General features: G+C 39.0%; 1 pseudogene; it reads right to left on the reverse strand.

Moving 5' to 3' along the window:
* Positions 1 to 26,276, reverse strand: part of LOC120298184 — a 33,607-nt pseudogene extending 7,331 nt beyond the window's left edge.
* Between the last annotated feature and the right edge of the window lie 765 nt (positions 26,277 to 27,041).

A 27,041-nucleotide genomic window follows, 5' to 3' on the forward strand; every position in this document is an offset into this window, starting at 1 on the left:
TGTCCCAGGGTCATGTGATCCCCTTCTGCAACCTTTTGACGAGCAAAGTCATTGGCAGGGCTGCTGGTGACCAAGTGCTAAGGCAGGACTTTTTTCCCTCCCTCCCTCCTTCCCTGCCTCCCTCTTTCTCATTCCCATCTCCTTCTGAAGGAAGAATTTGACCCCCCACCCATTTCCCTTCTTCCATAGATTCAATGAACAAGGAAAAGCCTCCAGAGACAGAAAAGCCATTGAGGGAACTAGCTTAAAAAGGTACATTCCCCTTTAAGAATTAGCCAGTTGCTAGAAAGGAAAGTTAAGGAGCCCAGTGTGCACTTAAGGAAGAAAAAAAATGTAGTAAGTATGGCTGCTGGCTAAGGCAGCCTCCCCAAATGGCTCCATTCGTAAGTAAAGGAATGCTACAGGCAAAATCCATTCAGGAGAAAAATACTTCAAAATTCCTTGCAGCAAAACTTACACCTAACAATAGCAGAGCAGTAGAATCTAACATGAGACATCAGCCATCAGCCAAATAGAAATTGCCAAACAATCCTTAAGAACACAAAGCCCCCATTGCAGAAATCCCAGAACTTCAAAGTCCCAAAAGCACAAAAGAATCCTTCCACTCCATCTCCCTCCTTGCCTCACCTCCAGCCAGTACTGCCTTTCTTCATTGCTGCCTTTTTTCATTGCTGCCTTTCTTCATTGCTCCATCTGCCTCCTTGCCTCACCTCCAGACGCTGCTGCCTTTCTACATTGCCTTTCTTCATTCCTCATAGAGCAGTGGTTCTCAACCTGTGGGTCGGGATCCCATTTGGGGTCGAATGACCATTTCACGGGGGTCGCCAAAGAAGGCTGTCTGCCATTTTTTTCCCCTTTTCTTTGGCCACGCCCCTGGCACCCGGTCATGTATAAGTAGTTGGGGGTCACCACAACATGGGGAACTGTATTATGGGATCACGGCATTAGAAAGGTTGAGAACCACTGTCATAGAGGGCAACCCCTCCTCCCTATGTTCCTTGCTCCCAACACAGGTTGCTGCCACAGAAGTTCTAGATCCACTTGTGGCCAGCCTGCTTGATCTCCTCTCCTCTCCCCCTACCCTCCTCCTTCTTCTTTCCCTTCAGTGCAGCTAGAGCTGACTCCGCCTCTTCCCAAGGCTGCTTCTTTTTCTCTCTCTCCTTCTCCCGGCCCAAACTGCCTCCTGTTATAGCCTCTTCTGTCTCTGCCACTTCTCCTCCTTTCTCATGGGAGAGGGGGGTGAACTGGAAGTGAGCTGAGGCCTTTGCCTCGCCCCAGCCACTCTGCAGCTCCAGAGGACTCTCTCACAGTAAGTCCTTGCCTGTGCTGGCTCATTCCCTCCCCCACTACGCTTGGCTGGACAGGGCAGCATACCATCTGTCATGTACTCATGTACCACAGGTGGTACACATACCACCAGTTGAAAAGCCCTGCTCTAAGCTGCCTAGAGTCATTTTATCAGGAGATGGTGGCAAACAAATTTAATAAATAAATAAATGTTCCAGTATTCTACCTATTTTTTTAAAAATGTGGTTTTCTTTTGAATGGGATCCCTGCAATTCTCCAAAACATGCTGTGTGTCTTCCCCGTCTTCTGGGTCTCTTTCTGTCTCCCAAACATCTGGCAGGAAATTCCTTCCATTCCGGGGCATTTCCAGTATTTATTCCTGTTGGACTTGTGCAATTTGATGATGGAAACTGATCCCAACCAGGAACGATTTATGTTTTTCCATCTTTCAGGATCCCATTTAATTTCTTGCTGCAATTTGCTTTGGAAATAAAACAAATACTATTTTCAGGACTGAAAAGGGCTCTGGCTGCATTAACAGAGGGATAGAATCAAGATCACGTGAAGTATTAATACCACTCTTCAATGCCTTGGTAAGGCCACACTTGGAATACTGCATCCAGTTTTGGTCACCACGATGTAAAAAAGATGTTGAGACTCTAGAAAGAGTACAGAGAAGAGCAACAAAGATGATTAGGGGACTGGAGGCTAAAACATATAAGGAACGGTTGCTAGAATTGGGTATGTCTAGTTTAACGAAGAGAAGGACAAGGGGGGACATGATAGCAGTATTCCAATATCTCAGGGGCTGCCATAAAGAAGAGGGAATTAAGCTATTTTCCAAAGCACCTGAAGGCAGGACAAGAAGCAATGGGTGGAAACTAATCAAGGAGAGAAGCAACCTAGAACTAAGGAGAAACTTCCTGACAGTGAGAACAATTAATCAGTGGAACAACCTTGCCTCCAGAAGCTGTGAATGCTCCAACACTGGAAGTTTTTAAGAAGAGACTGGACAGCCATTTGTCCGAAATGGTGTAGGGTTTCCTGCCCGAGCAGGGGGTTGGACTAGATGACCTCCAAGGTCCCTTCCAACTTTACTATTATTATTATTATTATTATCATCGCACAGTTGTTCAGACTCATTTTGTCTATTAGTCCTTATTATGTGGATGTATGGTATTACAGATATCGTCGCAGGATGGAAGCAGTATTTTTGCAATTGACTAATAAATTTGTCAATGCCAATGGTGTTCAAGTGGTGCTCCAGTTGTTTTGGGATTGCACCCATATACTATTGGTACTACCCTTGCTTGCTTTTGACAGTCTTTCTATTTCTATTTGTAGGTCTTTGTATTTTGTTATCTTCTCCAATTCTGCTATCTCCAGGCACTGCCACATCCACTATCCAGACTTTTTTGTCTTTCTTATCGACAATTGTTAAGTCTGGGGTGTATGTTGCAGGTGCTTGTCTGTTTGAGAAGTCCCAGAGCAGTTTATTATTATTATTATTATTATTATCATTATTATTATTATTATTATTATTATTATTATTATTATTATTATTATTATTATTATTATTATTACTCTTCCTCCGAATCCCTTCCCTTCCCTTTGCAATAAAAGAATAAAATTTAGATTGTAGGGAAACGCAGGAATTTTTCCTTTCTTCCTCTTCCTCCTCCTCTTTCCTGCCCCTCAGGAGAGTCCCCCCTTCTCCTCTCCCCCTCCCCGGATTGACTATCCCGCCTAGTTTAGGCCTGAAAGGAGTAGATTAGTAATGAGAAATTTCTAATGAATCTAAAGGTGGATAGAAGAAGCCACCTGAAAGTCATAAATTCAGGCAAATAAGAAAAGCAGAGGTTGCTAGCTAACTGAAACCCCAAGAAGAGGAAACACAAAAACTGAGGATAAAGTTTAGAGCTTAAGGCAGCAAAGGTATAACCACAAACAACTGTAGAGATCATTATAAGAATTGAGCTTTGTTTACAGAATATTAGATGGTGATAGATAGTATGTGCACAAAGGGGCTTCCTGGAACATAGGGAGGGGGACAGTGGTTTTAGGCGGACCGGATAGTTTATCCGGATGAGATTAGGGAAGTGGCATTGAGTGTGATAGGGGAGGGGGGAATCTGCATTGGGGATAGGATATAAAAATGTGTGAAACAGCTCTTTAAGGTGTGCCTGGACTCCTCTGTGTGTTTCAGCACACCAAGTCTTTGCAAATGCTTCTTTTGAAATAAAAATTTGTTGCTGGAATTCCAAGTGAGTTTGTGTGTTTTGGGATCTTGAGCCACATTCCAAACAGGCCCGAAGCCAGAACCAGTTTGAGAGGAGGGTGGGCAGATCCCAGGGAGGGGAAGGGGCAGGGCCCCCTCCTCAATCTCCTTAAGCCCTGCCAGAGGGAGGGGACCCCTTGGAGACCCCCTATTCCTGCTTCCTGTGGAGAGCCTCTTCCGTGGCTGGGAAGTTGCTGGAGCTGGTGGTCTCTCCAGGATCGGAGCCGGTTTGAGCCCATCACAAGCCAGGGAGGCTCCCTCTCCATTCACACCCAGCACCCACCCACCTCCCTTCCTCCCTCCTTAGTCGGAAAGTTGCTCTGGAGGGGCAACAAAGAAGGAGGGAAGCTTCGGGAGTGTGGACCAGACGGTCAGTCCAGATGGACTGAAGAAAGCTTTCTAAAGGACGGAAGAAAGGCTGCCTGGTAAGCACAGGCAGCCCAAGTCACCACCAAGTCTCCACCAAACAGCTGATTGTCAACAGCATGCTGAAACTAGGTGAGCCTGTTTTTTATTCCTTTTCCTTAAGGACTCAGAAATTCTGATCCCCTGATTGGGAAAAATCTACGAAGTAAAGACCCCAGAAGGACTAGGGGAGAAGAGAGGTAAAAGCGGTGTAAGGACCCACCCCACTTTGCATCTTAAGAAGACAGAACTCTTGGAATAATTCTTCCAACAGGAATCCTTTATTAAGAGAAAATGGTTGCAGGCATGCTAGACAGGACTTGGGGTTCAAGCTCTCCCATTCAAGGTTTTAAGGGGTTCCCCAGTAGTCCCACCCAATCAACCCCCCTTCCAGTGATAGTTTCAAGTATCACAATCCACCCCCTTTCTTCTTTCTTCCGTCTGGGTGGAGACTTCAGATAACTACATGAAAGGCAAATACCCTTCTTTGTTACAATAAACACACATTCAGCATTCAGCTCTTTGAAGTCTACTGAAGGAAGTGAGGGCCATAAAGCCCCTTTGTTCTCCCTCTTCTCTCCCTTTGATGGCAGAATCCAGAGAAGGCAGAATTGGGAGTTTCTATATTTGATAATTAAAGATGAAATATAATTGGATTCTGACAAGCGGCTAGCAATTATGAGAGGGGGAAGGAATTTAAGGAATATAAAAGAATACTTAAAAATGGAATTTAGATCAACTAAAAGAAAAACTGCTTAACCTATCTTTTTAGATTTAATTTCTAGGGTAAATAAATTCCAGAGAACTTTAAAAGAAAACGTTTTAACAATCTTTTAAAACCGGATATAGACAATAGAGTGTATGAGGACATCTAGTGGTAAAAGGAGATACTACAGTAACACCAAATAATAAAAGAATTTGAAAAGTGTTTTACCTTGAAACAACACCTGGTGTAAACAAAATGCCTTTATATGACTGTGCATGAGAAAAGACTCTCTAAAATTACTTCTGTTGACTCTGGATATAACTAAAACAGGAATTATTTGGATACAGCGGGCGTGTTATATTTGTGATTTGACTGGAGGATTTGGATTTAGCCTAAAGTAGTTGGCTTGATTTTATGGTTGGATTTTAGCCTAAGACAGTTGGCTTTTTTTTCTTTTTTCTCTTTTTTTTCTCTTGTTTTTTCTCCTAGAAAATTTGTATCTAGCCTAAAGTAGTTGGCTCTTTTCACGGTTTGGATTTTAGCCTAAGATAGTTGGCTCGAAAAATGAGTACATCAAATCTCACTAGACTTATGATATAAACTTCCTCTGCACCTTCTGTCAGAACATCTAACCCAACAAGCCAGGAATCTATTGAAACAATGTTGCAGCATGAGAAAATAAGCACTGCTCAAACTGAGATGCAAACCACATTAAAATTAATTCAAGAATCAATACAGAGAAATCATGAAGAGACAAAAAGTAATTTTGATAAATTAAATAAACAAATGTTGGCTATAAAGACACAATTTGAAGCCCATCAGCAAATGATTGTTAAAAATGAACAAAGAATTCAGAAGATGGAAAATAAATCTAATGTAAGAAAATGAAAAATTAGAACAAGCAAATCAAAACCTAGAAGGTGCTGTGCATGTTTTAGAAATGGAGAAAGCAGAATACTATTTAAGATTTCAAATATCCTTGAAGACAGAGAAGAAGATATAACAGTTGTGATTATTATAACCAATTATAACCAATAATAATGGATAATTAGAAGTTACCAGCCTAAGAAACAATTTCACAATCATTCCCCTGATTTTGCCATTAGATGTTCCTTAGTGTTTAGATCTGGTCTCAGGATGATAATGTAGCACTTGGGGAAGAAGATGCAGCTCAATAGTCCAGCACCGGAGGCCAAGATGGAGAAGACCTGCACGGCCACCATGTATTTTCCTTTAGTGCTCAGATAGGTGGGGAGGAAGGAAATCCAGACACTGCAGAAGACCAGCATGCTGAAGGTGATCAGCTTGGCTTCATTGAAAGCTCCAGGCAGGTTCCTGGCCAGGAAAGCCACAGTGAAGCAAATGGCAGCAAGGAAGCCCATGTAGCCAAGGACAACATAAAACATGGTGACAGAGCCTTCGTTGCACTGAAGGATAATCTCTTCAGGCTGGGAGTGCAGATCAGATTCAGGAAATGGGGGAGAAACTCCCAACCACATGGCACAGATGAGAATTTGGACAGTAGAACAAGAAAGGATGATGGAGTTGGCCAAGCTTTTCCCCAACCATCTTTTCACTTTATTGCCTGGTTTTGAGGCTAGGAATGCCAGCACTACTGTGATTGTTTTGGCCAACACAGAGGACACGGCTACTGAGAAGACAATGCTGAACACTGTTTGTCGGAGAAGGCAGGTGGCTTTCCTTGGTTGGCCAATGAAGAACAAGGAGGATAAGAAGCAAAGCAGAAGGGAGACCAGGAGGATGTAGGAGAGGTCCCGGTTGTTGGCTTTGACAATAGGAGTTTCAAGGTATTTAATGAATATGATTAAAACAAAGCCTGTGATTAGGAACAACAGTTGAGTAAAGGAGATGAGGATGATGCTGAGATGTTCTTCATAGGACAGGAAGGTTATTCTTTTGGGGATACACTGGACTCGGTTCTCAGTTGGATATTGATCATCTGGGCACTTGGTGCATTTTTTGGTATCTGAGAAAAGAAAGTAATATTTCTTTTATAGTCTTTCAAATTTCAAGAAAAACTTTGGATAAGATGTGATACAGAGAGACAGAAAAGTCTCAGTAAATGGAATATACTTAAACTACAACAACAACAAAATCCCCAGTACACACAACTATAAAAAGAACAACAACAAAAATATAAAATTAAAAGAAGATCCATAAAGTGGGAATCTTTTAAGGAATAGATTGTTTGAATGCCAATTTTACCTACTCTGGTGGGACAAGGAGTTATCCTCAAGGAGAGGAAACCCTCCAGATACCCTGGTTCTGTCTCATGGAGGGTTTGAAAGGTGAATTTAATTGCACCTGGAAAGAAACTGGGATTCTGTGGAGATTGCACAGTAGGGGTGTCCTATGGAAGAGCACACAGAAACTCAACACTGTGCATGTCTTTGCATTCTGGACCATTTTAAAAATTCCAGGTGGGTTTCAAGAGCAACCCTATGAGTATGGGATAAAAAGATAGAAACAGAAAACTGATGGCAGAAAAAGACCTAGTGCTGCATCTAGACTGCCCTTTGAGTTCTTTCTTCTTTTTTTATTTAATATTTTATTTCTTTTTTTTTCAACTCGATGATGTCATGGTTCCGAAGGAGGCAGGTTTTCAAAGAACTTTGAGGCTTTATTTACCTTAAAGAATCCTTTTACTGCTGCAAAGCTTCAGCATGTACATAATGAAGCAAAAAACTGAATCCTCCCACCCCCAAACACCCGTAGCAAAGCATAACTCACGCCTTCATTTTATAGTCATCAATCATGTTCTCCAATTAGTTTGAAGTGTGAACTTTCCCTCCCTCCTCTGGTTACAGCTGACCTTGGCAATGCTGTACTGAAATATTGTTGTGGTCGTCTTACTTTCCCACCCACTATTCTAACATTGTCTGACTTTAACTCTAGAAGTGATATGCAGGCTAAATAAAACATGTTTGCTTCTTCATATATGGCAAGCAAGAACATCCGATGTTAGCAGTCTTGACAGATAACCTCCAAGGTCCCTTCCAACTTTATTATTATTATTATTATTATTATTATTATTATTATTATTATTATTATTATTATTATTATTATTATTATTATATGTTTATCCCAAAAATATTTAAACACAGTTACTGATGATTGACTCACTAACCATACTCTCAATACACTGCTCCAAAAATACTGGTCAGAGAATAAAAGTTGTCTAACATGGTTGGATCCATGGAGAACCACTCGAGAAGGGTTGCAACACTAACTATTTAAGGACAGGTTGTACAGTCCCCTTCACAAAAAAACCATTGACTATCCTGAAATTGAGAGCGTCTCCTAAATATTAGGCCTTCTAGAAAGTCCTTAAAATGTGATTCTTTCAATGGTCCTGGGGATCTCCTGGTAACAGGGCCCCGTGTGTGGTTGCATGGTAGGTAGCATCTTGATGTATTCCTCTCTTGCTTTCTTAGCATTTATACCTCAATGTTTTAATTTTTATGATTGGTTTAATTGTATCCCACCAAGGGCCACTTTGTGTGAAATAGCCATATAAACCTGACAAATAAATTTGAAAAAAACATCTCAACGAAAATTAATTCATAAATAAATTCAACAACAGGAACTGAGTGTGTTATCTGTATTTTTACCCTGTAAAAATGAGAAGGTGAAGCAATATGTTTCCATATTCTCTCGATTTGGCAAAATTTTAAAGAGAATGAATTCAACATTGGTATCAAAGGATATTTAGTAGATTGGTCTTTTATTAGTTCTCTGTTTCCTCCTTCTTTCTGTTCATTTTAATCCCAACACTGCATGTTAGAATTTTTTTCCTTTCAGGAGCACAACTATATTCCTTTTTTGGGGGAGGGGGGGTGTTATATCTTACTACAGTATTTAACAAGAAAGAAAATTGGAAAGATAAGAAAAAAGTGGAAAGGAAATATCTACTTGATGATTTTATGCTGAATCCTCTGTTTGGTTTTCATTGTTCCTTTAACCCAACATCTCTCCCTCTATCGTTCCTCCCAATTAGATATTGCAGCTTATAAGGATATATGATCTTAGTAAAGATTAACTGATTAAATGAATGATTGTTCGATGCATCTATCAGCCTGTAATGTAAAGTTGGTTTAGGTAAACAAAACCCATTGATCTAAAATCATTCCTCAAGTTACAAAGAATTACAGATATTTCTAAGAAAGATAAATATGGATGGAAACATCCAAACTGTGAAATGAAAGAGATTTCCCATGAAATCCACAACATCCTTCTTTCTATCTCATCATTCAAGATATTTTTCTTATAAATCCCATTTAGGGAAGAAATTGGACACCATTAAAATAGAGAACTTAGCAATCAAACTTACATGTGTCTTTAACATGCATAATGATCAAAGTTTCCTTGTGGTGTCACCCACCTTCCCAAGTGGAGATGGTCCCCTCTGGACAAGGAATGCAGTCGTAGCAGCAAACTGGCTCTCCTTCTCGAGCCTTCTTGACAAATCCAGGATGGCATTTTCCCACACATTTAGACTGAGGCAGAGACTAAACAGAAAAAAAAAAAGAAATGCCAAAGAAAATATGTCAGGACTCACCAGCCATGTAAGATGGAGGTAGACATGAACATCAGCCAAGTCGTCTCTGGGCTTCATGAAGGCAAATATGAAATCTCTGACCACTTCAAAATGGTAAAGTACGTTTCTACTTAACAAAGTTTGGAGGGATGAAACTGAGAAAACATTTAAGCATTAAGTGGCAACCGGTGGGTTCCTCCTCAGAGTGGAATTAACATGCATTCCTCCATTCTTCATACATGCTTGAATTTAAAATAAGATATCCAGAAATACTAATTTTGGAGTGAAGTTTATCATAAAAGATTTATTAATTTTTATTCCATTAAATTTATTGAAATAGAATAAAACTCTGATGAAGAAAATAACTTCTGACCAGTAGGATCTGGAAAGGATTCTTCTGGAGTACACAAAGCATTGCAAAGTTGCTTCCCTTTTAAAGCTGTCCAAAATTATCTCCCAATTAAGATAAAAAGGAAAATTTCTTTACAAATAACGGCTGTCAGTTCTAAATATGATCTTTATTTGTATATATATTTGTTCAATTTATATGTTTTTCATGCTGGTGAACTAAAACTAAAACTGGCTGACTATTTTCTAAAACTATAATGAGGTGAGATGGAGGTGAGGTCATGAGAATGTGTCCCTCAATAAGGGTGAGTCAGGGATCTTTTGGTGCAACACATGGGTCATAAGTGTGAGTCTTATGTGTGAAAGGGATATTCAACACAAAGTATCCAACACAAGGTCCTTTCTGTTGAGAGAATACAATTAGGTGACACAATCTGACAGGGAAATACGCACTCATATTTATTATTAGTTTGATTTGTAGCCTCTCAGTGTGGCCTAAGGGAGCTAACAATGAAGATAAACAGTTGCATTCAAGGGATTTTCAGATGAAGTGCATTCTTACAAGCCAATGCCCAAATCTACGTAATATTTCCCTCGAATTTGTCCCTTATTATTTCTGATATCAAGATTTTTTTGCACCAAAATGATGCTTCAGTACTTCAGTTTTCAAGGCATTATCATGGTGAGATGGGCATCAAATAAATTTAATCAATCAATCCATAAATGAGCTCACATCAGACCAGTCATTATTATTTCATGTGAACTGAAAGCCTTGGACCTCCTTCCTAAATTCCACTATCCCAGTGGGGTTAGAGAGAGGCAGCTATAAGCATGATCTCAGGTGATTAAAACATCCCGGACTATGGGCCTGCAATTTTGGGAGACCCCTGACTCCAGTCAAGGCAAGATGAAGCTTATTTAACTATTGGACCAAAAGGACCTCCATCCAGTCTTGATTTCATTTCATTGGATTCAGTCCAAATCTGAACTCAGGGACTGGTCAACAGAATTGCCTTCACCTTTGATATTTGAAGACAAAAATCTAGTGAACCTGAAGCTATTAACACCAAAATCTCCAGCATATGAGGCCCTGTCTCACCAGTTTTATGGTGACACTAAACTGCCAAAGGGACATTAAATGGCAATGATTCGTGTCCTAAATAATAATCACCCCATCTCTCATTTTGGATCAGCTTACAACAGGGTTCAACATGACAGCGTCAGAAGGGAAACCTTGGTTAATAAAATTGAAGCATGCTTATCTGCCTAAGAAAATTATAGAGGTTTTACTCCACACATTCATTTCTTAGTGAAGGTTACCCACTTTTTTGACCGGGTTTAGCCCACTTGAGACAACTTTGGAAAAAAGAGAAAAGACATCAATATTTTCCCCACCTTGTTGAGCAACTTTAACTGTGACAAAGCATCTTGGTTGATTGTAAGTCTCTGTCTTTCAAAAGTCCCCAATTGCTTGTTGATGGGATCCTCCTTGGGGAGAACCACGCTACTAGTGATCTGCAGATCTGCTGCTACGTCTCCATCCTGATCCAAGTACACTTTCAGCAGGGAAAGATTGTACAATTCCCTCTTCTTTAGAAATGGATGGAACTAGAATAGAAACATCCAAGAATTTAAAAGCAGAAAACTTGGTTTCTTATCTCTTATCACTTTTTACATTTGAATCTTTCTTCTATGGTTGTTTAACTTGCAAATATTGTGAGTTGGGAGAACAAGTGTTGACATTATCTTCAAAATTGAAATACAAAGATTCAGCAATATTTCTAAATCATGTAGTATAATGATAAAATGTATATTGACAAAATGTAATTGACAAAAATGGTCAATCATATATAACCATCTAGCAAAGGTCACCAATCAAGTATACAAAATACACAAATAACTAGAGTAGTCATCCTTGCAAAGAATAGGGTGATTACCTGAAAGCAGGTAATTTGTGAAGAAGAAAGTTGCAAGGCTAATTTTCATTCAGGTAGAGGAGATAGGAAAAATCATCAGATGAAGTAATTCTACTTTGTTGTAAGGCAATATTAACGAAATCTTGCAGTGTGAAAGTACAAATCTTCCACCATCCCTTTTGACAGTCAAAAAATTTAGGGAGGACTTTTTCTGAGTTTCTTTCTCTGCCTGTTACGCAGCTGTGGGTTGACCCCCCCCCCCCAAAAAAACCCTCCACTTTATCTGATCCTTCCCTGCATCTCTTTCTCTGGTCCTCCAAACTCATTCACACGTATCGTTATACTTCCTTCACAGATTGGGTGAATGCTGGTGGTATAACTTGTTTTTAGCAAAGAATTAACAAAATGCTTCATGATGTGATGAATGGGGATCTACTCAATTGAGTGCTGGATGGTATGAGATAATTAACTGGATACAACTGTCTCAAAAATTGTAATCAAATAAATATTAATATTACTGATAAAATTGGGGAGTTATGAAAAACAATTAAACCTTGGTCGTTCTTTTATGGGGGGGATAAGGCAAAATTTTATTTTATTTTTTAAAATATTTTATTGATTTTCTAATTTTATATTTAAGTATTTAAAAAGCAACGTAGCAGCTGAGTTAATCAATAATTCAATGACATACAAATATCTTTAGTACAAGTCTCAAACTACCACATTAAATATTTCCTCTTTTCCTTTTAGTATTTACTGTCTCATGTTTAAACTAATACAATACTTTTTATATCAATTAAATAAAAATAATATTCTTACATTTATCAATTTTAGCTTATACATATTCCGGTTATTTTAACCTTCAGTCTTTATGGATAATCAATGTCCTAATTAGTTTTTCCCAATTTTTAGTTTCCCATTAATATTTAAATTTAACATTTTATATTTATAATTTCCAAGTTTTAAGTAACTAAAGTTTCTTTTATCACAATTCATCACAAAATCTAATATTCAGGATACAAGTCTTGTCTATTTGAATATATTCTATTGCTCACTATCTTACATCATCTAATTAATAATACAGTATAACATTCTTATTTTCTATTAATTTTCAAATATCTTAAATTTAGTAACCAAAATTTCTCTTGTTTCAACTTCAAATATTTCCTCTCTTTTTCTCTTAATATTTACTATCTCATATTTAAGCTAGTACAGTTCTTATTGTATCAGCTAAGTAAAAATATATTTATTACTACTACTAATAATAATAATCAAAATCAAAAATTGGTCAGCACCAGGTGAAGATGAACTGCATGGGTTTTGGTTGAAACATCTAACTGTTATACACCCACTCATTGCCAAGCAGTTCAACAATATACTACAAGGAGGAGAAATTGAAAAGTGGCTAACAACTGGGAAAACCTACCTAATAATGAAAAATCCAGCAAAAGGGGCAACACCAGGTAACTACAGGCCAATAACCTGCTTACCAACAACTTTCAAATTACTAACTGGTGTAGTAGCTGATGCAGTGCAACAGCATCTAGTTGAAAACAATCTCTTTCCACCTGAGCAGAAAGGAAACTGCCCAAATAGCAGAGGAACAAAAGATCAACTCCTAATAGACAAAATGATCTTGGAAAACTGCAAGAGAAGGAAGACCAACCTGAATGTGGCATGGATTGACTACAAAAAGGCATTTGACTCTCTGCTACATGACTGGATAATCAAGTGCCTAGAAATAACAGGAGTCAGTAGAAACATCAGAAAATTTGTGCAAAGATCAATGGCACAATGGAAGACACAGTTGCAGATCACTGGTGAGAGGCTGGGAGAGGTTAATATCAAGACAGGAATATTTCAAGGAGATTCATTATCACCATTACTATTTGTTATTGCACTGTTTCCTCTGTCAACAATACTGAATAACTCAGGACATGGCTATCAAACATCAAAAACATCTGCCAGACTATCCCACCTCCTTTATATGGATGATCTGAAGCTGTATGGAAAAACATCATATGAAATAGAATCGCTGCTCAACACTGTCCGTATATATAGCCAAGATATTGTAATGGAGTTTGGCTTGGACAAATGTGCCACACTTACTATCAAACAAGGAAAAGTAGTGAAAACTGAAGGAATCAAGATGCCCCACGAAAATAACATTAAGAGTATGGATGAGGAAGATTACTACAAATACTTGGGTATCCTTCAAGCTGACAACATCAAGCACACTGAAGTCAAGAAAAAGTTTAGAGGTGAATACATCAAGAGAGTGAAGAAGATCTTAAAGTCCAAACTCAATGGAGGAAATACCATAAAGGCAATCAACACCTGGGCAATTCCAGTCATTAGATACACAGCTGGAATAGTGGACTGGACTCAAGCAGAACTAAAAGCAATGGATAGAAAGACCAGGAAAATAATGACAATGAATCACGCCCTTCATCCATGCAGTGACATTGACAGACTTTATCTACCAAGGCAAATAGGTGGGCGTGGAATGCTACAAGTACATCAGATGGTTGAAGAAGAAAAAATGGCTTTGGAAGAATATCTGAAGAACAATGATGAAGATACACTGAAATTAGTATATCAGGAAGGCTTACTGACTACTGCAGAGACCAAACTGGCCTACAAGAAAGACCAAATGAAGAACAGAATAGAGGCATGGGAAAACAAAGCACTACATGGCCAATACATTAAAAAAATAGCTGGGAAAGCAGATAATAACAAGACCTGGCAATGGCTAAGAGCAGGAAAATTGAAGAAAGAGACCAAGGGACTAATTCTGGTTGCACAAGACCAAGCCTTAAGGACAAATGCATATAAAGTCAAAATTGAGAAGACAGCAATAGACAGTAAGTGCCGCCTATGCAAAGAAGCTGAAGAAACAGTGGACCACCTGGTAAGCTGTTGCAAGAAGATTGCACAGACTGACTACAAGCAGCGGGCATGACAAAGTAGCAACAATGGTGCATTGGAAGATCTGCAAAAAATATCATTTGCCTGTAAGCAAAAACTGGTGGGATCATAAAATAGAGAAAGTCATAGAAAATGATAAAATTAATGCTCTGGGACTTCAGAATTCAAACAGACAAGCACCTGCAACATAACACCCCAGACTTAACAATTGTCGATAAGAAAGACAAAAAAGTCTGGATAGTGGACGTGGCAGTGCCTGGAGACAGCAGAATAAACGAGAAAGAACTGGAGAAGATAACAAAATATAAATACCTACAAATAGAAATAGAAAGACTGAGGCAAAAGCAAGCAAGGGTAGTACCAATAGTAATAGGCTCCTTGGGTGCAATCCCAAAACAACTGGAGCACCATTTGAACACCATTGGCATTGACCAATTCGCTATTAGTCAATTGCAAAAGGCGGCCTTTCTAGCAACTGCTTCTATCCTGCGACGATATCTGTAATACCATCAAACAACCACATCTACCTATCCCAGGTCCTGGGTAAGGACTCGATAGGTAGACAAAATGCCAAATCCAGTCTGAACATCTGGCTGACTGTGCGATGATCCATAATAATAATAATAATAGTAAAGTTGGAAGGGACCTTGGAGGTCATCTAGTCCAACACCCTGCTCAGGCAGGAAACCCTATACCATTTCGGACAAATGGCTGTCCAGTCTCTTCTTTAAAACTTCCAGTGTTGGAGCATTTACCCCTTCTGGAGGCAGGTTGTTCCACTGGTTAATTGTTCTAATGGTCAGAAAGTTTCTCCTTAGTTCTAGGTTGCTTCTCTCCTTGATTAGTTTCCACCCATTGCTTCTTGTGCTGCCTTCAGGCACTTTGGAGAATAGCTTGATTCCCTCTTATTTGTAGCAGCCCCTGAGATATTGGAACACTGCTATCATGTCCCCCCTCGTCCTTCTCTTCATTAAACTAGACATACCCAATTCCAACAGCCGTTCCTTATATGCTCCAGTTCCCTAATCATCTTTGTTGCTCTTCTCTGTATTCTTTCTAGGGTCTCAACATCTTTTTTACACCGTGGTGACCAAAACTGGATGCAGTATTCCAAGTGTGGCCTTACCAAGGCATTGTAAAGTGGTATTAACCCTTCACGTGATCTTGATTCTATCCCTCTGTTAATGCAGCTTAGCACTGTGTTGGCCTTTTTGGCAGCTGCAGCATACTGGTGGCTCATATTTAGGTGATTGTTCACTAGGACTCCGAGGTCCCTCTCACAATTACTACTATTGAGCAAGGTACCCCCTATACTATACCTGTGCATTTGGTTTTTCTTGCCTAAATGTAGAACCTTACTTTTTTCACCATTGAATTTCATTTTGTTAAATAGTGCCCAGTGTTCAAGTCTGTCCAGATCCTTCTGTATCTTAAGCCTGGAGTGTTGGCTATTGCTGCCAGCTTGGTGTCGTCTGCAAATTTGATGAGTTCCCCATCTATCCCTTTGTCCAAATCGTTGATGAAGATGTTGAAGAGCACTGGGCCCAGAACAGCGTCCTGCGGCACCCCACTACACACTTCCCTCCATGTAGATGCGGTTCCATTGAGGACCACATGCTGAATATGGCCAGTCAACCAGTTACGGATCCATCTGATGGTGATGCTGTCTACCCCACATTTTTCTATCTTGTCAAGTAGTGGGTTGTGATCTACTTTATCAAATGCCTTACTGAAGTCCAAGTAAATTATATACACAACATTCCTCTTGTCCACTAATTTTGTCACTTGGTCAAAGAATGCAGTAAGATTTGTCTGACATGATCTATTTTTTACAAACCCATATTGGCTTTTAGTAATGACTTTGTTTGCCTCTAGGTGTTCACTGATTCGTTGTTTGATTATCTTTCCCAGGATCTTCCCAGGTATTGAGGTCAGGCTGATAAGTCTGTAATTTCCCGGGTCCATTTTTTTCCTTTTTTGAAGATAGGAACTACATCAGTTCTTTTCCAGTCCTCTGATAGTTCCCCAGTGCTCCAGGATCTTTGAAAAATATAATGGTTCTGAGATCACATCTGCCAGTTCCTTGAGGACCTTGGGGTATAATCCATCTGGTCCTGGCAATTTGAACTTGTCTAGGCTGGACAGGTGTTCACTTATCATTTTCTTACTTATCTTAAGTTGTGTTTCTATTCTGTTTTTTATGGCATTATTTTGAATAGGTTGGTCTGTTTTTTCTCTTTGTGTAAAGACAGATGCAAAAAAACTTTGGGAGACAAAGTTGTCTGCTAAGTTTGTCAGGAATCTGTTTGATCTTCCACTTGGTGCAGAGTTTGTCTCCCAGTTGATGTCAGGGTAGTTAAAGTCCCCCATTATTATTGTGATGTGCTTCCTACATACCTTAGTTAGCTGACTAGCAAAAAGTTCATCTATTTCCTCTGTTTGGTTGGATGGTCTGTAGTATACACCTATGGCAATGTCATTTTCCCCCCTTTTATATTGACCCAAATGCACTCAAGACAGTTTTTATCATTGTTGTCTCTATTTCTGTAGAGATGTAGTTATTTCTTATATAGAGAGCAACTCCACCTTCTTTTTTATTTGGTCTGTTTCTTTTAAATAATTTAAAACCCTCTAGCTGTGTGTTCCATGTGTGGGTTTCATCCCACCATGTTTCCGTAATATCTTAATTACTTTTACATTCAACCTTTATAAACAAATCAATATTCAGATTTAACTTTTAATATTTATACTTCCAAGTTTTAAATGAACAAAGTTTTCTTTATCTCAGTTCATAACAAAATCTAGTATTCAAAGTATACATTTTGTCTATTTGAGTATATTCTATTTTGTTGTTGTTGTTAATTGCGAAGTCGTGTCCGACCCATCGCGACCCCATGGACAACATTCCTCCAGGTCTTCCTGTCCTCTACCATCTTCTGGAGTCCATTTAAATTCACACCTACTGCTTCAGTGACTCCATCCAGCCATCTCATTCTCTGTATTCTATTTTAATCCTCACTAATAAGTCAAACCCCCAATTTTCTTCAGTCTTATTCTGGCTTTCTTTCTTTGCCAACTCGCCTTCCATATCCATGCTTTTAAGTCATCCCTCTGTTATTATATATATTGTTTGAGATAAAAGGGGCCATCCAGTCACCATTTCTTTTGGAAGGGCTAACAAATTATCTCTCTATTTTTCCATCTTGACGCAATTGTCCCGAAATGTTTCTCTTCCCCTTGATCTGTTGTTCTTCTTAATCCTCAGGTTTCTTCTGGTTTATATAGAAAGTCTTTTCCATTTTCAGTGTTGTCAATTCCTTTTTTGGATTTTCCATTAACTGTGTTTGTTGATCAGTTGAATCTTCTATCATAGTATTTGATTGTTCCACTTCTTCTATTATATTTTGTGAAGTTGATTCTTTAGTTGTAATCAAAGTTTGGGTTCATATATCTAGGCTGACATCTTGTTCTTTTCTGCAGCTTCTTATTTCATCAGAAGCTGTAAGAATAGTTTCATAAATTGCTTTCAACATAAAGAGAATCTGTTCCTGATCTTCATCCACATTCTCTTGGTGGTGTGTTTAATTAAAAGTTTTACAATTAGAAAATGAAAATAATTTTGTCACTGAGTATAGAACACAGCTTGGCTTCTCACAGCTGATATCTACTAAGGTTGCAAAAGTCTTAACTATAGTCTGGGTTTCAAGCCAAGTCTCTTTTAGACTTCTGCCCCGGATGGAGTGGAAGGGCTACTGCCCTCCTGTGATCAAATGGGAGACCCTCCTTGCTCGTCGGCCCTATAGGGAGACTTTTGACCCTTTCCAGAGTCCCCTAATGGTGCGAAATCAGACGTGGAAGATGGAGCTCACCTTCCAGTGGCCACGGCAGCCGCGGTGGCAAACCAGAAGTCCAGAGCTTGGTCATTGTTTCTTCTATATTTTCATTAATAAAGGAAGTAGATAAAGCATGATTTTGTGATGGAAACATTATAATAACAGTTGGACAAAGTTATTTTGGTCTCCTTTAAAAATTCCCAGCTTCTCTCAGGTCCCTATAGATCCCCGTCAGGATGCTGCCATCCTGATGGGAGGGGGGACCTTTGGAGCTCTCCTCTGATGTGTTTAGCTTTGCTTTGTTGACTCGGTTCTGCTGCCCGAGGTCATCTGCCTCACCTCACCAAGGAAGAGATGCCTGAGAACATCTTACCGCAGTTTCCCTCTGGAGTTCTCACAACCTCTTTGCACCTCTGGATTGGCTCCTATGGGCTGGGCAGTTGGGAGGGTTTTTGAACAATGGGGTTTAACCTAACAATTTCACCCAGGAACTTCAGATTCTGGCTGCCTTCTATTACTGTCACTGACTCTCAATAAAAGCTCCTTTTGAAACGATGCCAGTTTCAAGAGTTCTGCTTTTCTGAGAGATTCAGCTGAGGCAGGGCCTTACAGCTTCCAGAAAATAAAAATATGATTTTGTGTTAGAGAGAGATGCATGAGTAAAATTCAGTAGGAAACTAATTGTTAGCATCCAGGACTTGATACATGATTGTATGAATGTAATGAATGGCAGTTTTAATCTGTATTAATATTTCATTTGTAGTGTTTCTCACATTATTTTATGCATAGAATGTGTACTGATTATAATAAAGTAGAAAGATCAATCGCAAGAGAAGTACATTTTGGTATGGAAAAGATGGATAAATTTTATACAATATAAGTATGATATAAAAAATGTTATTTAGCCTTTGAATAATTTATATTTAAAGCTTAAGATATTTTTTAGATATTTTTTTCTTTTTTTTTCTTTTTCTTGTTTCTTTTCTTTTTCTGTTTCAGTTTTTTAAACATTGGTGTTAAAGTATTTTATGATTTGTCTAACTATTGTAATCAAATTTGTATATGGTTTATTTGTGTTTAAAATTGTTTCTTTTAAATTCTAATTAAGCCTATATTCAGCTCTGGGAAGATTGGGGGAGGGTTGGGGTGGGTTGGGTGGGTCTGGGGAAGGAAAATTTTTTTGTAAAATTTTAAAAATTTTCAATAAAAAAAATAAAATAAAAAATAAAGTAGTAGTAATATTTTAATGTTATGATAATAACCGTACTATTAATTTGTCAATAATGTCATTAATGATTCAGTGGAATTATACCAGGTCCTCTTGCAGGCACCACACTTGGAGGAGACACTGCACAAAATTTTCATCAGGTTTAGTCAAGGACAAAGAAGGGGAGGAAGAGATCAAAGGAGCTGCTTTAAGCCTTGAGGAAAGACATCAAGCAGAAGAGCCATGTTGGAATAGAATAGAATAGAATAGAATTAGAATAGAATAGAATAGAATAGAATAGAATAGAATAGAATAGAATAGAATAGAATAGAATAGAATAGAACTGTAAGGGACCTTGGAGGTTTTGTAGTCCAGCCCCCTGCTCAAGTAGGAGAACCTATACCATCTCAGACAAGTGACTGTCTAGTCCCTTCATAAAAATCTCCAGTAATGGAGCCCCCACGCTTTCTGAAGGCAAGCTGTTCCACTGGTTAATTGTCCTCACTATTAGGAAGTTTCTCCTTAATACCAGCTTGCTTCTCTCTTTGATAAGTTTCCAACCATTGTTTCTTGTCCTAGTTTACAGGAGCTTAAAATCAGAAAAAGTCTGGGAACTTTTTTTTGAATATATAAAAGGTCTTGGTTGTTGAAGAAAGAATGCAGCACTCTTCCGATAAGTAGGAGATGTTGTACAGAAGCTTAAGATCTTAAACCCCCAAGCCCACAGAGCACAAAAGACCCTGAAAAGGAATTTAGTTTGATAGATCCTGGTTGGGACCCCCTACCTTCCACGGCTGCAGCCTTGGAGCCCCCAACCTCTCTTCTCCCTTCTTCCTTCTCCTCTGGGGTTTGGATGCAGCACTTAAGGCATGGACCAGAATCTTAATTACACTGTAAGTAATACTGTCATTTGTGATCCGCACCCTTTTCTTTTTCTCTTGGGACTCCACTGGTGCTTTCTGGGTGCATCTTCTCCGGCCTTTGATAGAAAAGGTTGGTTTTGAAACAGAACAGTGAAAATACTCAGCTTGAAATTCAGGTTCCACAAAGATTGGTGATCTATAGACATTATCGTTTTTCCAACTCTTTTTCCCCTGAAAGGGAAAGCTCCAAATACTATGGACATGCTTGAGACGCCAATCTTTTTTAATTGAAAATACTCCAACCATTGTCATGATCCAGACTTTCCCTTCAATGGGTCCTGGCAAAGCTTCAAGTGCTGAATGGAAGGGAAGAATCCTGTCCCAAAGGGAATCAAATTCTATGAAGTGAACAAAGACGTTGACTTGTCTCCACTTAGAGAGGCATCTCTGAGGAATGCAGTATGTCCAGTCATTGAGAATCGTTGTGATATAACAACACAAATTCTATTCTTGACAAGCATAGGAGTAAAAGTCCTCATGAAATTCTCTCCCTTCTCTGTGTCTGGAGCAAACAGACCAATCAGGGTCCATCCAAAATGGAGGAGGAGTTGGACAATTCCTGGGTACTGGATCCCATCTTTGGGGAACATCAGATGGAAAAAAGGGAATTGACTTTTATCACTCAGAGTCTCTGAAGCAATTCTCACGCTGACCTGAAAAAACAATGAAGAATTCTATGTGATATTTGGGGTCCTATCAAGTCCCAATTTTAGCTTTGAATAAATCCATTTTTCTCATGCACATATTAGAGCATTTCCTGTTAATTAGTCATTAGGCCATATGAAGATACAGAATATAAAACACAGAACATTATCAAGACTGCATGTAAAAATAGAATTTAGAAAAATATGTACAATAGAATAAGCATAAAGAATGAAAATAGTATTTCTTTATAATCCAGAATTTACCACAATCAGACCATAATTTCCTTCCAAAAAAGGATTATATATAATTTTTGAATTCTTAACACACAGAAAATACATTTTTAAAAAATATTAGAATGCCATTAGATTGTTTCTCTAAAGTGCAATCCAAGATATTGATCTCCCTCTTTCTTAAATAATTATCATTCAAAATAATAGATGTATTACATCTACTATTTCTAGATTTCCACAAATTTAACTGATGTCTTTTCATCCAATCTTAAGATACTTCTCAGATGATGCAATTGGATTTGTTCTAGTAATCATATAAATTATATCCCAAACTGCATACTGGTAACGTTGGTATATTGTATTTAATAAAAAATAATAATAAAACTCATGGCTCCATTGAGCCCCAAACACACTCTCAAACAAATGAACCAAAATGGGATGGAAGGGACCATGGAGGTTTTCTAGTCCAGCCCCCTGCCCATAGCAAGAGATCCTATACCAATCCAGACAAAAGGAATGTCCAGCCTCTTTTTGAAAATCTCCATTAATGGAGCACCCACGACTTCATGAGGCAAGCCGTTCCACTGATTAATTGTTCTCACTGTCAGGGCTTGTAGAAAGGGCTTTGAGCAGGGTCAAAATCCTGAGCTCCATTTGAAGGGCGCTCAATTTCTTCCATGATATTTCTTTGTTTACTGTGTCAAATGCTATAAAGGCAGCAAATTATTTCCTCTGACTGATATTTTTATAGTTAGATGGTTCAAGAGAAAAGAATTGTCAATAGTGGATCACATCTGCCTAAAGACTGCTGGTTCTTCTACAAGAATGCACTTTTCATCCACCTACTATCAATTCTTTTCAAGTGGACATTTGCATATATTTTAGACACAATATCTGTTAGAGAAATGGGCCTGGAATTGCTAAAGTCCTTTTTATTCCCATTTTTATATATAGGAATCACAATTGCCATCTTTGAACCAAATGGGCATGGCAGATATTATTTATATGTGTAAATGTATCTGTCAATGGAGGGTTCCACCAGTTGGGATATTTCTTGAATTTTTCTGTGAATGGAGGGTTCATTTCTTGAATTGTTCAGCTGCTAGAAAATCCTCTCCAGAGGCCATATTGCTCTTCAGACCTTTTATAATGAATTTGATGATGAGAATTTTAGGGCAAAAAATAGTTGATACGTTGCCTAACACAGGGCTTTTCAATCTTTTTACCAGTTGTACCACTTTTAGGATATGACACTATTCGAGTACCACCTAGCAAGGTGTCAAACACTTGATGACCAAAAAAAAAACAAAAACCCTGTTCAAAGTTGCAATTGCACTGAAATGACTTATGACCATTTTTCACACTTATGACCATTGCAGCATGCCCAGGTCGTGTAATTTATATTTGGATGCTTGGCAACTGATTCATATTTATAATGGTCACAGTGTCCCAGGGTCATGTGATCCCCTTCTGCAACCTTTTGACAAGCAAAGTCAATGGCAGAGCTCCTGGTGGCCAAGTGCTAAGGCGGGACTTCCTTTCCTCCCTCCCTTTTTCTCATTCCCATCTCCTTCTGAAGGAAGAATTTGAACCCCCCCCATATTTTCCCTCTTCCATATATTGATCAAACAAAGAAAAGTCTCCAGAGACAGAAAAGACAAGCTGCTGAGTGAACTAGCTTAAAAAGGTACATTCCCCTTTAAGAATTAGCTACTGGCTAGAAAGGAAAGTTAAGGAGCTGGCAGCCAGGACTTGAGGAAGAAAAAAAATGTAAGTATGGCTGCTGGCTAAGGCAGCCTCCCCAAATGGCTCCATTCATAAGTAAAGGAATGCTACAGGCAAAATCCATTCAGGAGAAAAATACTTCAAAATCCCTTGCAGCAAAATTTACACCTAACAATAGCAGAGCAATAGAAGCTAACATGAGACATCAGCCATCAGTCAAATAGAAATTGCCAAACATTCCTTAAGAACACAAAGCCCACATTGCACAAATCCCAGAACTTCAAAGTCACAAAAGCACATAAGAATCCTTCTACTCTCCATCTCCTTCCCTCCTCCATGCCTCACCTCCAGCCATTGCTGCCTTTTTTCATTCCTCTTGGAGGGTGACCCCTCCCCCGCTGCATTTCTTGCCTGTTTGCTGCTGCCAGCACAAGTGGCTGCCATAGCAGTTGTAAATCGGCTCATGGCCAGCCTGCTTGATCTCCTCTCCCCCCACCCTCCCCCTCCCCCTCCAGTGCATCTGACTCTGCCTCCTCCGAAGGCTGCTGCTTTTTCTCTCTCTCCCTCTCCTGGCCCAAACTGCCTCCTTTTATAGCCTCTCCTGTCTCTGCCCCCCTCCTCCTTTCTCATGGGGGAGGGTGAGCCAGAGGTGAGCCTGGGGCCTTTGTAGCTCCAGAGGATTCTCTCACTGTAAGTCCTTGCCTGTGCTGGCTCTTTCCCTCCTCCACTACACTTGGCTAGGCAGGGCTGTGTACCACCTGCCACTCATTAGTGTACCACAAGTGGTACGCATACCACCGGTTGAAAAGCCCTGGCCTAACATATTTGTAGATTTTTAATAAACTGTTGGTTAATGTTAGTGGCCCCTATAGGTTCCTAATAAATATATGTTTTATCATCAGTAAGAAAGGTAATCCCATAGGACTCTGTTTAAAAATCTGAGATTTGGTCATCATTGGGAATATCATTACTTTGGCTAAGACCATGTAAAAAATGTGGGTTTTCTATCAGTACTGCACATTCCTATTGTACAGAAGATCCTTTGATTGGACTCAGAGCCTCTCTTTGACTTCACAAGTGTGCAGCAGAAGCCTCTAAGCAATTGGGATGATGTCAAGAGAAAACAGGTCTCTTCTGATACTTGCTTCCTCCTTACCGTATATCCCAATCCTTATTTATACCCTTACAAATGTCATGGTGAAAAGATTATTTGCAGCAGAACCAGTTCTTAAACACCCTGATCCTGAGCAACCTTTCGTCATCCAAGCTGATACTAGTGATGTTGCAGTGGGCACAGTCCTCCCACAAAAAAAGCTTAGGGGGGATCTGCAGCTCTGCACCTACACTTCACAAAAACTTTCAGAAACAAAGAGGAGATGGGTTGTTTTGGATAAAGAGGCTTTTGCAGTTATAGGGGCGTTATTAAGTTGGCAACATTTTTTGGGAGGGAGTAATGTGCCTTTCGAAGTATAGACTGATCAATATTATTATTCAAAATAATCTTGAATTCCATATAGAAGACATGGTTGGATCTATCACTTACACACCAACACCCCATTACAGAAAGGGAAGGACAAACACAAACCTGTGGGACTTTGTAGGTGCCTGCTAATGTTGCCATCTGGATGGAGCTGTCTCTGATAGCTCCATCAACAAGAGCCAAAAGCTTGTCCTTCCTTCCACAGCTGTAGTTGGGAACATTGGCTTCTCCAGTAGAGAGCATGTCCATCAAGGCATCTGAAGTGCCAATGGTGTTATCATAGTTGTCATGGATGTTGTAGCCAAGTGTGAGATTGTGCAGCAGCCGGGGAGTCTCCCTCACCAATTCAATATTGCAAATCATGCGTAGTAGGAATAACTTTCCATAGAATAAACTAGTGTAAAACTATGATCATGTTAATATTAGCATCATCATCAACAACAACAAAAATACTTTTTCTCCATTTAATCATCTTTTTTCTCTACACACTAGCTGAAACATAAACCAATATTGATCTAAAACTAGAGGCAAATGATAGTCACCCATCACCCTTTAATATTGTTAGTGTTGAGGTTGGGGATCGGCCTCAAAAAGGTTTAACAAATCAAAAACATACAATTATTTTTAGCAGTACTGCCCAAATGTTGGAGATGTGGAAGTTTAGATGCAACCTATTTTCACATTTGGTGAACTTGTAGAGATATAAAAGCTTTTTGGATTAAGGTTTGGTGGAATATTCAAAAGATTTTTAAGAGAAAGATAAAGTTTACTCTGCAGTTATTTTTGTTGGGTATTATTGTAGATTTTGATGTCAAAGAAATCAATTTGATGTTGAATCTTATAACAGCTGCAAGATTATTGGTGGGGCAATATTGGAAGAAAAACTCTTTGCCTACTTTGGAAGAATGGATACTTAAGGTGTCTAAGTTAGCAGAAATGGTGAATATCTCTGCCTATTTGAAGGACCATTCACAAGAAAAATATATTATGGTTTGGAGAAGATGGATTGATTACATTCAAAAGAAATATGAAACTGAAAAGTATTATCTTGCATGTGAGTAGATTTTAGATAATTATTAATATTTTTAATTATATTATTATTTTTGTTTTTAATTTGTTAATACTTGTTTTGAAAAGGAGTTAAAGTGTGTTATGGTTTTGATTGATGGTATAGTTGGTTAATGTTAGTTAGATTATGTTCATTTATTTGTTACCCTGTAATCAGCTCTGGGAAGTGGGGGAGGGGGGAAGGGGTGGGAGGGGTTTATATTGTATTAAATTTATAAAACTTTTAATAAAAAAATTATTTTAGCAGTACTAATATTCATAGCCCAGAATGATTCAATAATTAAAAAAGGACCACCATTAAAGGAAGGAGATCTTTGATAAGTGACCCGAGAAGCTGTTCTAAAAACAAGTCATCTTCTATTCCTTTAAAAATCAGACATTGCATATCAATCAGTTACGAAAATATGGAAATGGTTGGGCAGAGGAAATTAGAACCATTTCAATCATTACTTTCAACCAAAGTCAGTATTCCAGTCATGAATTTAAGATTGAACAGAGAGAGGGAAATAATATGGACTTCTTTCAGGTTTCATTTGCCTCACGTTTCTACTTTCAGAAAACAAGGAAAAGAGAGAGTCTGTGTTAATTAAAAGGAATCAAATCTGTCAGATCCTGCAATATAAGATTAAGTAAAACAAGATGAAAAAAAGAAGAGTGTTAGAACTGCAAATGGAGGGAATGAAACTCCATCGCATGACTTACAGCTGAATCTGACTAGAAGGAGCCATGTTGAAAGGTAATGTCGCAGGTGCTATTATTGATGGAGAGATGACTATACCAATGAGAAGATCTCCTGGCCTATAATAGCTCCATGGCTTTTCCCCATCCTGTTTGTCCAAAGTCAGTGGACACTTCATTCTCAGCTTCCCAGAGAGTGGCTGGGACAGCAGCAGCATCAGAAGCAGAAGCAGAAGCAGGAGGTCCATAATTCATAGGGTGGAATCAATCTCCTTCCTCTCCCTAAAAATAGAATTAGAATTCAAAGCATTCCGACAGGGTGGAATATCCAGTGGCTTTCCTGATTCAAACAGAGAAATAAAGATTCACCTGAAAGAGAGAGAAAATATATTCAAGAGCACAGCTCCTGTCTGTCCTGTAATGTGAGCCACAAAAAGCATAACCTGTGATATTTATCCTTTTCTGATGCAAGATCCCTTCCATGTTGCTTCAGTCTGATGTTTACATCAAAGGCAGTCACTGGAGACCTAGGAGAAGAGATCTCAGAGACAGGGAGGGTGAGGATTGCAGTGAGAAGGAGCTTCTGCTCTTGGGACCCTGAACTTCTTCCATGTAAGGAGGGATAGCTGGAGAAAAGCAGGTTAGAGAAAAGTCACAGATAGACCCCTTGGGGCAGTGTTCTCTAGTGGTCTTAGTCCTTCCTGTTAGGACATGTCCAGAAAGTCATGCTGGATAGAGATAGGTCAACAGCCAGGAAAGTAACTTCTGCTGTCCTTCAATGGGGTCTCTTGCCTCCAGAGGCTGCTAGGGAAGGTCACCCAGAGTT

This window comes from Crotalus tigris, unplaced genomic scaffold, assembly GCF_016545835.1.
Source record: "Crotalus tigris isolate CLP2741 ecotype Arizona unplaced genomic scaffold, ASM1654583v1 scf7180000023772.879304, whole genome shotgun sequence".
In the NCBI taxonomy this organism is placed as follows: Eukaryota; Metazoa; Chordata; class Lepidosauria; order Squamata; family Viperidae; genus Crotalus; species Crotalus tigris.